Here is an 11,558-nt window from a genome sequence, read left to right as displayed (position 1 = left end):
ATCAGGTTTTTTCCTATAAGATATTCATTTTAAATGGATTAGATTTGTGGTTTTTTTTTTATAAAAATGTATAATTTGATTGTCGAATCACTGGTTCGGCCCCATAATGGTGAGAGTCCAAATTGCTTCACATGTTGTGGTTGTGGAATTTCGTTATATGTGTTTGACATTTTAGGCATTTGGAATCTCAATACTTATTTAATATCAATATACTATATAGTTGAATAAAACGATATTGACACGGGCTAGTCTTGGAAAACATGGTATTATATATTATTTCTATTTAAAAAGAAAAATAGCATCGTATGTTTTCGTGTTACCGGGCCATTCGGTAGTCCTTCGGACAGAATGCATAATAAACGAAAACAGACGGCATACTCGTGAACGGAAAATTTGAAAATTCTAAATATTATCCTTAGTTAGGATATCACGTGGTGACGTGTCATAGGTTGACCAAAGCTCGCCGGCGTAAAAAACACAAGCTATAATATAATATTAGTATATTACTTACGTAGCGTTGTTCCAGGTAATCTCCACAGGTGTGGTATATTATTATTACGCGCAATAATGACACACCCCATCGGTAAATTAATATCTGAACAATATGAAAACGGCGAGGGAAACTTACACTACAGTGGATGGTCGTAAAATATAATGTTGTTATTATCTCGTGTATAATATCAAAATTATTATTATTTTCTTTCTATATTTAGACTGCGGTATGCAGCGAATAGACGACCTAGATCGTTTGTTTGCGTGCTGACTAAATTTTAAGTTTTTCATTTTTATTTAATTTTCGTCGCGTTATCGTTTACCCGTCGTGTAACACTCGGCCCCATTTCGCGTCTTCGAATTGCAACACAATAAACAAATAAAAGAATCGTTTTCATAGAGTAACATTATTTGAACTTACTATTTTTTTTTTACCCCTAGCAGATAATGTTATTAAGCCAGTATGAAAAAAAAATATATGCTCACGAGGAATTTCTATTGAATTCTCCGTAAAAAAATAAAAAAAATATACTCTCCACAAATGTTATAATATAATTTACAAGTGGTTGTGGTGCTGTATAATGAAGCAGATTATATATATTTTTTTAGCTATAGCGAAATGTTAAAATATCATAATCGCTAAATATTAATAACGCCAGGTACGCACAACAGTGCACCACTTTAAAACATTCCATAGGTACCGTATATTACGTCAAATGGTATGTGAGCTGTGCAAACTCGGAGCGAAACTGTTGAACGAAAACTTGAACAGTTAAGAATTGGATAAATAATTATTCAAAAGTTTTTAGCTTTTCTCCGGCGCTGTTATGTATGTATGAGTTTTATACTTGAACATTTTTAGTAAATACTGTACATATAGTTATAAGAATCAAACGCACAAACGACACAGACGCACTGAATCGAGATTAAAATTATGATTTAATTTGAGAAATTGTTACTGCCACTTACTTAATATTATAATAAGGCATATTTAAATAACTACGATGGTGGAAATCATTTTCCGATCATGATGTATAAATTCCATACCAAGCGTCAAATAAAAATACATAATATTAAATTATATATTATTATAATATAATATATTGTGCGTACATCAGGGTCTTCTGTAGTTCAAAATAATTTCCAATGACAATATTCCCGTTCCCTTTGATCTGTGCACTTTATCGTCACCCCTTTGTGACGATATATAATTGGAAAAAAAACACGTGGTAATAATACTTAATATATTCGTGAATATTCCGCTGTTAGATAATTTACGATTTAATAAAACTTAATTTTCTATAAATCTCTTTCAGTCTAGTCTCTGTAATATCTATAATATAAAACCAGAAGTCCTGACGTATTCATAATCAACGCACAGCCTAAACTATAACGATTGCCAGTGACTTGGAATTTAGAACAGTGGTTCCTCTAATGCTTTATATGTGCAATAAGAAAGGATTTTTCGAAATTTGCATTTTAAAGAGATGTTCAAAGCAGAGATTGAAACCTTGAGGATTTTTACGGTTCCGGTTCCTGTCTGGTTACCAGAAAAACTAAAATTTAGGTTTCGGTTTTATTTTGGTTCTTAAAAAATAAAACATTTCTTGCCTGTTTTGGTTATATACTTCTGTAAAAAAAATTGTAAAGTAAAAGCATCGGTTCCGGTTTTTTAAATTAATTTAAATAAGGGATCCGGTGAGGTTCCGGTATTAAAAATAATTTAAATAAGGGTTTAGTGAGGTTTCGGTTCCCAATTTCAAATAATTTAGATGATTTAGCTAGTTATATATAATAAATTTATATGTTACAAGTGGACATTGTAATATGATCAAAACATAATAATATTAAAGTTGTTAAATCAGCTTTAAAGTTGGAATTCAACATGTAAACAAAATAATTTACGATTTATATTTTGTACTATACTATAGTAGTATTCGTACACATAAATAATAATATAAATTATATTATTGGGTTAAAATAAAGAAATAATAATAAATAAGTCAATAATTCATATTAAACAGCGGAATATTGTATTAAATTTTAATATTTATAATACTATTTTAAGTCCTTTAAGGTACCATGAATAATTGAATTATACAGTTTAACTCGAGACTTAAAACTGGTATTCAATACCAATTTTTGAATACCAGTAAAAACTTAACAAAAAGTCAATACCAGTATTTGAACTGAAATCAAAACAAAAAAAAACAGATACCAGCACTCGAAACTAAAACCAAAATCCGATAAACTAAACACTGTTTTAAACACATTCGAAACCAAAATTTAAATTGGAAAAAAGCAATAATGCTATTCAAAATTAAAACTTAGTTTTGAAAAAGTTTCCACGTACATGTGATAATTCTGGCTATAGGTACAGTAGGTGTTATGAGATATAGATTATGGATATAAGTAAGTATTTTAAATAAAATTAAATCGTGTTGAGCTTAAAATGCATCCCAGAAACTAATTCAATTATTTTTCAGCACAGATAATCTTCTTTGTTACACTTCGAATTTTGGTAGAAATCGATACATTTTTAACTGGAATTTGGTATTTAATACCAGTTTTGTATGACCGATACCGTTAAAAGTATAAATAGGTTTTTAAAACAAATTTCAAAAACTAAAACTGAAAAAATCAACACCAGTACCTCTCTGAAATCAAAATCGAATTTGGTAAAATATAAATATACCTAACACTTAAAAAATATTCTATAATATATGTGTGTAATATTATATCTACAGGGTGTCAAGGTGTCTCTAAATATTTTTTACTGTACATTTTTTTTTTTAAATAAATATTTTTTAAACAATTGTTTTGGAAATTGTTTCTGTATTATTAAGTAATTAATACTAAACAATACAAATGTAATTAATTTCTAATTTATATAAAATCAAAATTGTTTATTTTTTGTAATTACGGACAGGTATATGAAACTTTCATGTGATTACACAACATTTCATCAGTTTTACTAGATATTATTTCAACGTTATGCAGTTACAGTTATTTTATGTTTCTGCTATTAGAAACAAATATATCGTATTTCAATATTATGTATGTACACAGTTTATATTTGTTCACATAACATTCTATCTTTGACAGAATTGACAATGCTTTAAATTAAAATAATATACCTGCATGAATATATGACAATGTTTTTCAAGTGTATTGTGAAAATACGATTTGTAAAAAAAATAATGTATACCTATTATATCGATCTCCTGCAGAATACTGCGTAAACATAATCTCGTCCAATCTCATATATTTTATGAGATTGAATCCTTTAGGTGTTGACTGAACGATAACAGTTCAACGTATAGGTATATTTAAGCGTTAGTTTTTAATGAAAAATTTTGAAAAAAATAACATAATAGTGGATTTTAAAACGTACTAGGGTATAATATTATGTTATCCTATCATATTATTAATAGGAATTTGTTAAAATAATGTAAATCTGAACAAATGTTTTCTTTAGTTTTAAATATTTAACTCGAAAAATTACATTTTGTATTTCGTTATTTTCCATCATAATGATAGTAGCTCGTAATTCTGCAATAGTTATAGATTATAAAAATAATTGTTTCGATACGGTTTCTATAAGAATAAATAAAGAATATATAATATATTAAGTACCTAATACACTCCCGAACGATTAATTTAAAAAATAAATAAATCTCACGTAATTTACAACACTTGTTCAATGAACACAATTGTGTTTATTGAATTAAATAAAAATAATATTGTCGGTTTTCACAATTTTTTCATACGTGTAGTACAGTAGTAAATTCAAATATAACAAACATAACTTTAATAGAAGTCTTAAGTAAATATTACTGAGCAACAACAAAGTGGTTTTAAATGGCAGCATAAAATAATTCACAGAATTATACTCGTTGTATTATAATAGTGTATAGAATCACCACGAGTACTGTATGTCTATATTGTATTGTGTCGTTGAATGCCATTATTCACTGCGGTATAAAAACAGTAAATATTTAGAATACAAGTCCACGTAAAAAGGGCGGGGGCAAAAAACAACAGGATTCGCGTCAATTCATGCGAACAAGAATAACCAACGAGTGATTAAAACTAGATACATATATGTATACATGCATAACAATATAATACATTCGGACTATAAGTGTGTTTATCATGACGTATACCCCGTTATTATATGGTATAATGTCATTATTTCAGTGAAATATACCTAGGTACGCGTTCGTGTTCAAAATTGATTGCAAACTGCGAGGCAAACAAAAAATACCTGGTGAGCTAGTTCGAACAAATTAGTAACAGCGTGATAATAAAAGAAAGGAAGAAATATAGAATAAGAAATAATAGACGTTTTAAAGGTTGTATGAATTGAGCAGAAAAAAAAAATCTGTCAGTTCTTATTACATCATTTAACCTTAGACTGTCCGAAAAATAGTTTTTACGCTCGTACGGAACATCTCGCACGCGATTTGTCGAACGCGTCACGCGTAAAAAACACTATCTATAGACGGTACATTTCACGTTTTTAACAAGTTTCGACTTTTATTTTCCTACCCACACACTCATCGGTACCTATACGGGTATCCGTGTAATACCCACCAACATTCAGGTGAAATTTACTGTGTTTCTCCGCCCCCGCACGATACTGCACAACGCGCTGAAAACACGACCGCCATTTCCGTATATTCACTATACTGCAGTACAGTGAAATCTCTATTAACGGACACCTCTAAATAGTGGATTTTTATTTTTTAAGCTATCGATTTTCTATAAACTGAACCATCGGAATTGTGAACATTTCCGATGAGTGGACAAAGTGTCGGCAACCGAGGATCTTTATAGCTCAATGTATTAACATATATACGTCAAGTTTAAAATTACATTTCCCCTATATTTTTTAGCATCATATTACCATTTCAGAACACTTTATTCCCTGTTCTTAGGAATAATCCCTTTTTTAAACCCGTTACTTCCATTTAATAATTGTGTATACGTAAAAGAAAAACCAGAACGCTAAACGAATAAAAAACAATAATAATACGGTTTTATATTGAAACCAAAGTCAATATAGCTATAAACCTCAGCGTTCGTATGACAAGCGTCGAATGACGACGAACAGTTGTCGGCAAAAAGTACGATACTGTCATATTAGAATTGGAATACTGCAAGGTGTAATAAATGATGAACCCACACAACCGTAGTCTATAATAATTCCAGTAACACACCATCAGGGAAACATTATCTCCAGAATATCTCTAAAAAACATAACAATTTTTGTACAATTGTTGTAGGTTGTGCCAAAATGTTTTGTTTTTTTCATATATATGCACAAAAAATATTAAAATATTAAAATATGGCCACCCTATAATTAAAATCTCAACTGAAGCGGGACCCTGAATGCAGTTTTGTATTGTTGGCTTTGTTCACGAGAATATTGTAATATAACGATATGATAATATACAGTGGTTAAAATATTTTATAATTTGAATAAAAATAAAATAGGTAGGTATGTCAATATCGCAAGAAGAAAATAATATAGTAATATGGCTAATATTCACTCCTTTACAGATTTAGACGCATAACACAATAATTACACGTCCCATTTTGTACCTAGGTAGGTATATAATATTATATTATACCTACGTGAAATTAACTAAACGCAACTATGAGGGCAATATTTCAGCAATAACCCTGGTCCCTAAGGCTTAAACGGTGAGAATTTTTGAGCGAATGCAATTTTCACCGACGATAGTGCGGTAAGCATGCGGTCGTGGATGAAAATTTGTACAATATATTCCAAAGTTCGATGGTTCTGAATTCTTATGACGAATTCCGTGTGCACAATTTAAAGACGAGTTCGGACCGAAAAACGCGCGATGGAATGTCCGTTGCGCGGGGGGCATATTTGCATAGAAATTGGCGTTAAATTCCCCGCTTTCTAGTGAAGGGCTGATAGTCTCTCTATATAAGCATTATATACATATAGAACAGTTATAAAATCCTCGGACAAATAAATTGTGTGCTATCATGGATATTTGAAACTGAAGATAATATTTTAATAATATTATTATCATTCATTATACCGCGGTAATGATAACCTAATATTATACACCCATAATACCTAAATCATAAACGCCGATAAACGTGGTTGAATATTTATTGAAAGCAAATCGCTTCTTGTATTGAGTAAAAAAAATAAACACGTCGTATCAAAATAGCATACGTTACTATAATTTTTAAGTTTGACATATTTGTCATAAGATTTTCGAATACAATATCTTTTGAATTTTTCAATAAGAATAAACAATTTTAATCAGAAGAATCAATGTACTCGTAATAATTTATAACTAAACTATAAAAACCAAACTTAAGAAAAGTGTTAAAAACAATGAATCGCGATTTAATTATTTTAATCATACAGTAAAACTATATAACTTTAAGTTACTAAGCAATGTAAGAAATTTCAGTATGACAACATTTGTGAAATATATTATAATATTATGATAATTGTATTAAACTAAATAAACTAATTTATATTTTTGAACAGCTTTAATTATATGGAAATATTGTGTAGGTAGGTATATATTAAAATTTTCCATCGTATCAAACATTTTTTTTTTTTTTTGGTCAATTAGTTGAGGAATTTGTTTTGATCTTTATATTCTTTGTTAAATAAATTACTCCCTCGACGCGTAATAAATATAATATTATCATAATAATACAAAATAATTCCAATGTTCCATATAAATTCTAACCACCTATAGGTTTTATTACATTTACATACACGTAGTACCTACATATTATACTGTAGAAATTCAAACGCGTAACATATATACTCACGTTAGTTAAATGAATTTCTGGCATCTAGGGAAATTAACGGTAAAATATAAAAAACAAATTAAAAAAACTACTCATATCGACGTCCGGATATTTTTTCCCCTCTATTAACGTTGTTTTGTAATTTAACCGACGGCTGCACCGGTGATATATTGGTATACGTAATTGATGAAATCGAGTCAGTGGTTACGCGTATTTCCAACACATATACACTAGCCATCGATTATTTACAAATGAAACGGTCGTGTAGAGAAAAAAAGTATACCCTATTTACAAGGTGTGAAGAGAGACTCGGACGAACCTTTATATTTACGGGGGAAAAAAAACGATGTGTGTAGGTACAAGTACAAGTGTTAAAAAAATTTCCAGAAAAAAAGGAATAAACGTTAACTCATTTAAATATAAATAATTGTTTGCGAATAGGTTAGGTTATCTATCGATACAGTATAGTTTCTGCAAGCTCAAATCACGATAAAATAGTTAACTGTACACAAATGGAGTACCACCAAGGAACGTTGTGTGTGGTGACTTAAAAAAAAATTAATTATGTATTTATATTTTGTGTATAGTATTACTTTTACTCCGCTGAAATATATTTAGACGTATACAAATACCGAACTACATAAGTATCATCAAAGTCCTAGATCAAGAAATTTCACAAGCCCTTAACAATTTGTTTCTTAGTTTTGTATATATTTTCATCGAACACCTCGTTTTGTTATTCGTTAATTATTTTCTCATTGTTTTAAGAGAATTATTATTTAATACCTTCATGATTTCTGCACAGAATAATATTTTTCGATTTTTCGATACAACCTGTTGTGTTTCTGTGGGCCCACCCGTCCTATACATCGCACGCAGATCGCCAATACTACCCTGTACTTTTATATACATTTTTTAACGGAGCAAAACCATTTATTTACAATTATATTATTAAAATTCACAAACTCAACCATCTAGAAACAAATAAATAAAACACATGTGAACCGCCACAATGCGTATTGGTACCAAATATACGTCATATTATATGTACTAATATATAATCATATTATACTATAATGTGTGGTGAATATTTTATATGCTCAAATTATTGACACAATACTATACTGTCTACGCACTTATGCAATCGTACGTAATAATTATTAAGCCATTCACAAAGTACCTACCTTCATAATTTTATACAAGATCTTATCATAATATAGTTTGTAATCCTTTAGCATTGCGTGTGATTGTATGAAAACAACGTAGGAATACAATGATGGCTGGTGAAACTATTGTAAATATATCTAAATATCAGGACACGCGTTATGCAGTGACATGCAAAATAATTAATATTATGAGGTATGTATACTGCTTTAGATCTTCGTATGAGTACGTAGGGTTTTGGTTCACATGTATTGTGGAAGACTATATAGGAGAATTGAAATCAAGAATCCATCCTTTATACCAAACCTATAGTGTCTTATACCCGAGTAATATTTTTTTGGAGAGAAAATGCCCATGTCACCCCTACTCTAAGCTGGCACAATGGTTTACAAGAACCAACCATATTTTATCCATGTAAATGTCACGATATATTTACACGAACGTAAATAATTTATAGTGAACTTTCGTATCCAATTAATGATTTATAAGAAACAGACGTATAAATTCAGTGTAGAAGATGTCAATTTAGAGAATATTTTTTTTATTTATCAGATCCTAATCAAGGCTGATTCTTCAATCTTTTCCTAAAACTTGTTCTGAAAATAAAACGATACCAATATTGAATCCGATCGATTTGTATTGATATTATAATATGTCTTTATTTTATAGCATAAATAATGAACTATCGATCTCGGAAAAACTTCTGATAAAATAAATGAATTTATTAACCATCATTTTCTAAAATGACCTTGAGGATTTAAAACCATTTGGAAACCACCCCAGGCTGCGCTTTAGTTTAGCGAGTACGCAGCACGGATGTTTGGTTTGTTAGACTTAATTCACCTTGCTACTCGTTCTCATTTAAATTGAATTCAGTAGATAATTCAAGTAAAAACACGAGCACTATATTACGAGGGAAAAAATTCCAAGATTTGGACTGAGCGCTAGCAAAATGCAAATACCGCTGGCAAACTACGAGCGCACTTAGAAACCGTTTGTACACATCACGCGATTACACCGTTTCGAGTATTTTATATAAAGAACTTACTTCTTAAGTGCGTCTAGAACTTGTTTTAATGTATTCATAATATACGTACACATACATACAGACATGTACGTTTCACATATGTGCACGGTATGTATACACGCTCGGGTATCGTTTTTGAGGCGATGCGATTCTATAATATGCTTAATGTTAAGTTATGGAATTAATTGTTATCTCTGTAATTTGGCACAGTTCCCTGTAAATGAATAGGCTAACTTGATATAGTATTATCTATTATATAAGGCGAGGAACAACGGTGACTTTATATATTTCCATCGTAGGTATACGCGCACACTAAGCCAAGGGAGCAGTCCCGATTTTGGCAACGGCATGACCTAAATAGGACGAATGGAAGTGCATAAGAAACTTAATGATTTTTTTTTATCAATATCATATTACAAATATGTACGCTCTAAATAATCTGTCACTGAAATGTATAATTATTGTATATATATATATATGGTATACATACAAATACATTTTTAACGTTGACAAGTAAATATCGGTGAGTCCGCTTATTGAATCTGGGACTAGGTAATTTCACAGTTGATAAGACTTGAAAATTCAAATAAGAATACAATTTATAGTTTTTATGGTACCAGGTCTTTTTTTACCTCACCTATATTAATAAAATTATATTTTTTTTTATTTACTAACTTTATAATCTACAATATGATGTAAATTATTTCTTATTTTCTTGTGTTGAAAAAATAAATATTAAATTCGTAATGTGCGCATTTGCTAGATACATAATTTAACCAACAAATTTAAAAATTATCACAATATAGTATATATTATTATATTCTATTTGTCATGAAAATGGGTATTTTATATTATAGATTTATGTGTGAAGTAAAAATATGTATATAATATATACTTTTGAACATAAAAAAAAGGATGAAGGTAATTCCAATATTTATATAAGAGTCTGAAATTAGAATAATGTCAAATTTTGTCAAAATCCCGAAAAGTTGAAAATTATTTGCAGTTAAAAATTTCTAAAATGTTAAATAATCATAGGTACCTTAGATTTGAATATTTAATATTATTGTTAAAAAAAAAATGTTGATCATAGTTCAGAAATTTTCATAAGCATTTGAAGTTTAAATTTTGACGAAACAGGGTAAAATAACGATTTCTCAGTAAGCAATTTTCTTCTTTTATTTTAATTCAAAAACTAGTAACCTTAGATACTGGCATTTTCACAAAATATTCATATTTTAAATAACCTATACACAATACAATTTTGAAAATATATCTACTCGTTTTGAGCTAGGTAATAATAAACATTTAGCATTTTCGATTTGTGTATAGTTTTCTTTTTCTATAAAATATATCCATAAAAATGGTTTGCTTGAGAAAAAAAGTAATACAAGTTTCCTATATTAAATTTTTAAAGCTGAAGCTTTGAAATTTGGTATAACCTTCCTAGTCAATAGTTTATTCTGAAATCAAAAAAATTTATAAATATAATATATTCACAATTTTTAAAGATATCTGAAGTTTAATTTGGACGAAATTAGACATTTAAAAGACGGACACACATTTTTTTGTAACTGAAAAATATTATTCATGGATACTTCAAGATTTTACGTATAATATTATATTGTTATGTAAACAATGACATTTCCAAAAATTTTACTATTTACCAATTATAATAATTAAATATAAATAGTGTAATAAAACGTGCCCGGCAAAAATTAAATCAACTTACCGTACTTAATGTTTAAGTAAAATTAATTACTTTAATAGCAAAATTAAAATATATACACTGAAATATAGGTAAGTAGGTTCTAATTAGTGTAAGTTTGTTGGTAAGACCGACTTCGCTCAGAACCATTTTTCGTATGCAATGAAATATCATTGAATTTAATTTTAACCCAATAAACTTACTAAATAATGCTGTATACTCGACACCTACTGTACATCATAGTGGTTACTTACTGACCCTCATTTTATCAATGGAAGAATCCATTATTGTAGAGAAATTAAAATAAAATATTTATTTTTATCCTAAATATATTTTGTATTATTTTAATGA

Source organism: Acyrthosiphon pisum, chromosome X (genome assembly GCF_005508785.2).
Source record: "Acyrthosiphon pisum isolate AL4f chromosome X, pea_aphid_22Mar2018_4r6ur, whole genome shotgun sequence".
Taxonomy (NCBI): Eukaryota; Metazoa; Arthropoda; class Insecta; order Hemiptera; family Aphididae; genus Acyrthosiphon; species Acyrthosiphon pisum.
This window is presented reverse-complemented; position numbering follows the sequence as displayed.